Below are 8,313 nucleotides of genomic sequence, written 5' to 3'. Positions count from 1 at the left end.
GGCTGAGACAATGGGGTTTTCTAAATATACAATCATGTCATCTGCAAACAGCGACAATTTGACTTTCTCTTTTCCTAATCGAATACCCTCTATTTCTTTCTCTTGCCTGATTGCCCTGGCCAGAACTTCCATCACTATGTTGAATAAGAGTGGTGAGAGAGGGCGTCTCTGTCTTTTGCCAGTTTTCAAAGGGAATGCTTCCAGTTTTTACCCATTCAGTGTGATATTGGCTGTGGGTTTGTCTTTAATAGCTCTTATTATTTTGAGATACGTTTCTTCGATGCCTACTTTATTGAGAGTTTTTAGCAAGAAGGGCTGTTGAATTTTTTCAAAGACCTTTTCTGCATCTATTGAGATAGTGACGTGGTTTTTGTCATCGGTTCTGTTTATGTGACAGATTACATTTATTGATTTGCATATGTTGAACCAGCCTTGCATCCCAGGGATGAAGCCCACTTGATCATGGTGGATAAGCTTTTTGATGTGCTGCTGGATTCAGTTTGCCAGTAATTTATTGAGGATTTTCGCATTTATGTTCATCAGGGATACTGGTCTAAAATTCTCTTTTTTTGTTGTGTCTCTGCCAGGCTTTGGTATCAGGATGATGCTAGCCTCATAAAATGAGTTAGGGAGGATTCCCTCTTTTTCTATTGATCGGAATAGTTTCAGAAGGAATGGTACCAGATCCTCTTTTTACCTTGGGTAGAATTCGGCTGTGAATCTGTCTGGTCCTGGACTTTTTTTGGTTGGTAGGCTACTAATTATTGTCTCAATTTTAGAGCCTGTTATTGGTGTATTCGGAGATTCAACTTCTTCCTGGTTTAGTCTTGGGATGGTGTATTTGTCCAGGAATTTATTAATTTCTTATAGATATTCTAGTTTATTTGCATAAAGGTGTTTGTAATATTCTCTGATGGTAGTTTGTATTTCTGTGGGATAAGTGGTGCTATCCCCTTTATCTTTTTTTATTGCATCTATTTGATTCTTCTTTCTTTTCTTCTTTCTTAGTCTTGCTAGTGGGCTATCAATTTTGTTGTGAAGATATCTTCTTTCATGAGTAATATGTGTTTAATATTCCTCCATGTCTTTTCAGGGCTTAGTAGCTCATTTCTCTTTAGTGCTGACAGTCCATTGTCTGGATATTACACACTTTATCCATTCACCTACTGAAGAACCATTTGGTTGCTTCCAAATTTTGGCAATTTTGAATGAAGCTGCTATAAACATCAGTTTTCAGGTTTTTGTGTTGATATATTTTCAACTTCCTTTGGTAAATACCAAGGAGTATGACTGATGGATCACCTGGTTAAAGTATGTTTAGTTTTATGAAAATTGACAAACAGTTTTCCAAGTGGCTTTACCATTTTGCATCCCCACCAGCAGTGAAAAAGAGTTCCTTCTGCTTCACAACTTTACCAGCATTTTGTGTTCTCAGTGTTCTGGATTTTGGCCATTCTAATAGGTGTGTAGTGATATCTTATTGTTGTTTTAATTTAAATTTCCCTGATGACATATGATGTGGAGTATCTTTTCATATACTTACTTGCAATCTATATATCTTCTTTGATGAGATACCTGCTAAGGTCTTTGGCCTTTTTTTCTTTTCTTTTCTTTTCTTTTTTTTTTTTCCTGAGATAGAGTCTTGCTCTGTTGCCTGGTCTGGAGTGCAATGGTGCGATCTCGGCTCACTACAACCTCTGCCTCCCGGGTTCAAGCGATTCTTCTGCCTCAGCCTTCCGAATAGCTGCTATTACAGGCATGTGCCACCACATGTGGCTAATTTTTGTATTTTTAGTAGAGATGGGGTTTCACCATATTGGCCAGGCTGGTCTCAAACCCTGACCTAAGGTAATCTGCCTGTGTTGGCCTCCCAAAGTGCTGGGATTACAGGCGTGAGTCACCGTGCCTGGTCTGGCCCATTTTTTAATTGGCTTGTTTGTTTTCTTATTGGTGAGTTTTTAGAGCTCTTTGTATGTTTTGGATAATAGTTCTTTAACAGTGGTGTCTTTTGCAAATATTTCCTCCTAGTCTATGGTTGGTTTTCTCATTCTCTTGACATTTCTTTCTTTTTTTCTTTCTAATTTCTATGTTTTTAATTGACCAAAAGTTGTACACATTTATGATGTACAATGTAACATTTTTACATATGTATACGTTGTCGAATGACTAAATCAACTAACATATGAATTACCTCACATACTTATTTTTTGGTGAGAAAATTTTAAATTTATTATCTTAGCAATTTTAAATTATACAATACACTGTTATTAACTACAACTGTAGACGTGTTGTATAATAATTCTCCTGAACTTATTCTTTCTAACAAAAATTCTGCATCCTTTGACCAATATATTTTCAATTTCCCTTCTAACTCTCAACCCCAGCTCCTGGTAACCACCATTCTACTCTCTACTTCTCTAATTCTGTGAGTTTCAGTGTTTTAGATTTCAAATATAAAGGAAGGCCATTCAGCATTTGCCTTTCTTTCCCTGACTTATTTCACTGAGCACACTGTCCTCCAGGTTCATTCACATGGTTAGAAATGATAGCATTTCCTTCTTTTATAAGATTGAATACAGGGTTCCATGTGTATATATAACATATTTTCTTTATTCATTCATCCATTGATGAACACAGGTTAATCCTGTATCATGGCTATTGTGAATAATGCTGCAATGAACATGAGAGTGCAGATATCTCTTTGACATATTGATTTCATTTTTTGAATATATATCCAAAAGCAGAATTGCTAGATCATATGGTAGTTCTATTTTAAGTTTTGAGGAACATTCATACATTTTGCATAATGGCTGTATTAATTTACAGTGGATTTTATTTCTATAGGTTTATTTTTGGGCTCTATACTGTTCCATTGATCTATTTGCCTATTATTTCAACAATATCACACTGTGTTGATTACTGTAGCTTTAAAGTAAATCTTGAAATAGAATACTGTGAGTCCTCTGATTTTATTATTCTCCCTCAATACTATATGAGTTATATTGGATCTTTTGCTTTTTCATATAAACTCTCAAATCAGTTTGTTGATATCCGCAAAATAATCTGCAAAGATTTTGGTTGAGATTGCATCAAATCCATATCCCATCAAGTTGGGAAGAACTGACATCTTGACAATATTGAGTCCTCCTATCCATGGACATGGAATATCTCTCAATTTATTTCATCCTTCTTTGACTTCTTTTATCAGTTTTATTCATATAGATCTTGGACACATTTTATTAGATTTATATCAAAGTATTTCATATTCTTGGGTGATAACAGTGGTATTGTGTTTTAAATTTCAAATTCCATTTGTTAATTGCTGGTATATAGAAAAGTGATTGATTTTTTATTTCAACCTTGTATCCTGTGAATTTGCTATAATAACTTGTTAGTTTCAATAGGGTTTTTGTTGTTGTTTATTCATTTGAATTTTCCATATAGATCATTCTGTTATCTGCAAATAATGATGGTTTTATTTATTTTTCCCCAATCTGTATACTTTACCCTTCCTTTTAGTATTTTATTGTATTAGCTAGGACTTCCAGTATGATGTTGAAAAGGCATGATGAAAGGAAACATCCTTGACTTGTTCCTGATAATAGTGGGAAAGTTTTTACTTTTTCACCATTAAGTTTAATAGTAGCTGTAGGTTTTCTTGTAGATATGCTTTATCAAGTTGAGGAAATTCCCCTTTATTCTTGGTTTACTGAGAGTTTTATTGTGGATGGGTGTTAGATTTTGTCAAATGCTTTTCTGGGTTTATTGATACGACCATATACTTTAAAAAAAAAATATTGGGATCTCACTCTGTTGCCCAGGCTAGAGTGCAGTGGTGTGATCACAGCTCACTACAATCTCCAATTCTTGGCCTCAAGAGATCCTCCCACTTCACCCACTCAAGTGGCTGGAACTACAGTTGTGCACAACTATACTTGATTTTTTTTAACCCATGGATATGCTGGATTACATTAGTTGATTTTTAAACACTGAACCAGCCTTGCACATGTTGTCTGTCTTTCTATGCCTGGGTTTTTGTTTGTTTGTTTTTCATTTAATATCCTCTGGCTTCATTCCTGTTGCCACAGATGTCAAGATTTCTTTCTTTTTTATGGCCGAATAGTATTCCAAAGAAAATTCCACACATTTTCTTTATACATTCATTTGTTGATGGACACTTAGGTTGATTCTATATTTGGCTATTGTAAATATTGCTTCAATAAACATGAGACTGTGCATATTTCTTTGACATGCTGATTTCATTTCATTTGCATGTATATCCAGTAGTGGAATTGCTGGATCATATGGTAGTTCTAATTTTAATATTTTGAAGAAACTCCATACATTTTTGCATAATAGCTGTACTAATTTAAATCCCCACCAACAGTGTGCAAGTGTTACTTTTCTCCACAGCTGGCCAACACTTTTTATCTTTTGTCTTTTCCGAAAAAAATTTTTAATTATACTTTAAGTTCTGGGATACATGCGTGGAATGTGCAAGTTTGTTACATATGTATACAAGAGCCCTGGTGGTTTGTTGCACCCATCAACCTGTCATTTAGGTATTTCTCCTAAAGCTATCCCTCCCTTAACCCCCTTCCCCCAACAGGCTCACATGTGTGATGTTTCTCTCCCTGTGTCCATGTTCAACTCCCACTTATGAGTGAGAACATGTGGTGTTTGGTTTTCTGTTCCTGTGTAAGGGAATTATAATAGTGCTTTCTCTGACATTAGAACTGTTAAAAACAAAACAAAACAAAACAAAAAACACACAACCTGTTGACTATTTGACATGTGGGGATTCACATTGATCGCTCTAACATAAGTAGTAAAGTTCCTTGTCTCTGACCCAGGAGTTTTGTGTTTTCTGTCAATATCAATAAAATAGTAACAGGCTAACTTATTAAAGTAAAATTTCAAACCCTTCACAGTTCTTGACAAAAATAAGTCATTCTACCATTAAGTTCTGTAATAAGTTATGTTTTATTAGGCATAATTAATAAGTTCTGTAATAAGTTATGTTTTTATTAGACATAATTAGCATTTTTCACTTTCAAAGTACGATTTGAAGATAGAATATTTCAAAATGCAAAATCTGTTGGCCTCTTTACAGTTGAAATTAAAATAAGGTATTATATTTACTGCAAGTTTATTAACAACTTGATGTGCATAGATACACACTTGAGCTAGTGAAGCATGTAAAAATAACATATTTGTATTTAAAAACCCCAGGCTAATATAGTGACATAAATTAAAGTCTCTTCTCTCCTTCTGCAGTCATCTAAGATATAATAGATAATAAGTCTATTTAGTGATTCAAAAGGAGAGTTTTTTTTCACCCTGTATAGCATTGTTCTCCCCAGTGAATTGTTCAATTTTCTTTCTTTCTTTATTCCAGAATATCTTCTATAACTGTATTCCAAATACATTTTCTTTTATATTATGTAAGATAAAAAATATATATTCAATTTATTGAGGCATTTAACATAGGCTCTGTTGACAAAATTACTTTTTAGAAATTGACGTTTATTTGTAAAAAATAACTACATGGGGTCAAGAAATTGTAGATAAAAGCATACTTTTTTCACTGTAACATACAGTTTTCTTGTTATGGGGTTCTTGTTTTCATTTTCTTTTTTGTTTTGAAGTAAGTATCTTATCCAAAACTTAGGAATAACATTATAAATGCAATAAATTAATAAAATAGGGACATTTCCTCAGACTTCAACGAAGCTGTGAATAGAAATAAAATCAAATTACACATTACACATTCAAATGGTATTTGCTATTTGTTAGGTTTCCAAGACACTGATAAAGAAATTATGGTACACAAGGGCCAATGAACTTGCTCAAGGTCACACAGCTAGAAAATGATCAGAGGAAGTATGACCTTAGGCTCCATATTCCTATCCACCTCACTATATTGCCTCTTAAATTTCATTGTATGCCCACACCAAACAACAACAACTAAAAAAAAAAAAAAAAAAAAACCCAAAAAAATCCAATTCCTTCTATTGTTCCTTCACCTCACTTATGAACCACACTCTATGTCTTCCTAAAATAGCAGTGTATTTTTCTGCAATTACATTGTCATATAATTGAGGACTAAACTATACAGAGTATATTTATGTATGGTTTTAATAAAGATTAAAAATATGGCATAGCAGCAGAAAGATAGTACAGAAAATATCAGAGTGGTCTAAAACTTTCTCCTTTTTTTCCAGAGTCTGCTTACTAGGGAAGCAATTTTCCTATCACTTATTTGTACCACAACTAAACTATAAGATGTGCAAGAGGTGTTAAAGCATCCCATTATTATCGTGTGGGAGTCTAAGTCTCTGGGATGCCCTCTCTCACTACTCCTATTCAACATAGTGTTGGAAGTTCCCGCCAGGGCAATCAGGCAAGAGAAAGAAATAAAGGGTATTCGATCAGGAAAAGAGAAAGTCAAATTGTCCCTGTTTGCAGATGACATGATTGTATATTTAGAAAACTCCATCGTCTTAGCCCAAAATGTCCTTAAGCTGATAAGCAACTTCAGCAAAGTCTCAGGATACAAAATCAATGTGCAAAAATCACAAGCATTCCTATACACCATTAACCGACAAAGAGCCAAATTATTAGTGAACTCCCATTCACAATTGCTACAAAGAGAATAAAATACCTAGGAATCCATCTTATAAGGGATGTGAAGCACCTCTTCAAGGAGACACAAACCACTGCCAATGATAAAAGAGGAACACAAACAAATGGAAGAACATTCCCATGCTCATGGATAGGAGAATCATATGAAAATGGCCACTACTGCCCCAAAGATTTATAATTCATTGCTGTCCATCAGCTACCATGACTATATATACACAGAAATTGGAAGAAACTACTTTAAAGTTCATATGGAACCAAATCAGAGCCCGCATTGCCAAAGAGAATCCTAAGCAAAAGAAACAAGCTGGAGGCTCATGCAACCTGACTTCAAAACATATAACTAAAGACTACAATAACTACAGTATGGTACTGTACCAAAACAGAGATATGACCACAATGGAACAAAACAGAGCCTCGAAATAATACCACACATCTACAGCCATGTGATCTTTGACAAACCTGACAAAAACACAAATGGGGAAAAGGATCCCATTATAATAATGGTGCTGGGAAAAAGTCCATAATAATGAAAGCTGAACTGGATCCCTTCCTTACACCTTGTGCAAAATTATTCAAGATGGATTAAAGATTTAAATGTTCGACCTAGAGCATTAAAAACCCTAGAAGAAACTAGGAATACATATAAGGACATGGCATGGGCAAGATTCATGACTAAAACGCCAAAAGCAATGGCAACAAAAGCCAAAATAGACAATGGGATCTAATTAAACTAAAGAGCTTCTGCACAGCACACACACAAAAAAGCTACCATGAGAGTGAACAGCAACCTATAGAATGGGAGAAAATTTTTGCCATCTGCCCATCTGCCAAGGGTAATATCCAGAATACAAATAACTTAAACAATTTACAAGAAAAAAACCAACAACCCCATCAAAATGTGGGCAAAGGATAATGAAAGACACTTCTCAAAAGAAGCATGTATGCAAGACAGACACATGAAACATGCCATCCTCACACGGTCATTCAGAGAAATGCAATCAAAACCACAGTGAGATACCATACTTACACCAGTTAGAATGGCGATCATTAAAAGTAAGGAACCACAGATGCTGGAGAGGATGTGGAGAAATAGGAAATGCTTTTGGTGGGGTGTTAATTAGTTCAACCACTGTGGAAGACAGTGTGACGATTCTTCAAAGATCTAGAACTAGAAATACCATTTGACCCAGTGATCCCATTACTAGATATACACCCAAAGGATTATAAATGATTCTATTATAAAGACACATGCACATGTATGTTTATTGCAGCACTATTCACTATAGCAAAGACTTGGAACCAACCCAAATGTCCATCAGAGATAGACTGGATTAAGAAAATGTGGCACATATACCCTATGGAATACTGTGCAGCCATAAGAAAGGATGAGCTCATGTCCTTTTCAGGGACATGTATGAAGCTGGAAACCATCATTCTCAGCAAACTATCACAAGGACAGAAAACCAAACGCTGCATGTTCTTACTCATAGGTGGGAATTGAACAATGAGATCACTTGGACAAAGGATGGGGAACATCATACATGTGGGCCTGTTGTGGGGTGGAGGGCAGGGAAGGGATAACATTAGGAGAAATACTTAACGTAAATGAAGAGTTAATGGGTGCAGCAAACCAACATGGCACATGTATACCTAAGTAACAAACCTGCA

This window comes from Rhinopithecus bieti, unplaced genomic scaffold (genome assembly GCF_001698545.2).
Source record: "Rhinopithecus bieti isolate Rb0 unplaced genomic scaffold, ASM169854v2 scaffold_32835, whole genome shotgun sequence".
NCBI classification, from domain to species: domain Eukaryota; kingdom Metazoa; phylum Chordata; class Mammalia; order Primates; family Cercopithecidae; genus Rhinopithecus; species Rhinopithecus bieti.
Note: the sequence above shows the minus strand (reverse complement) of the source record.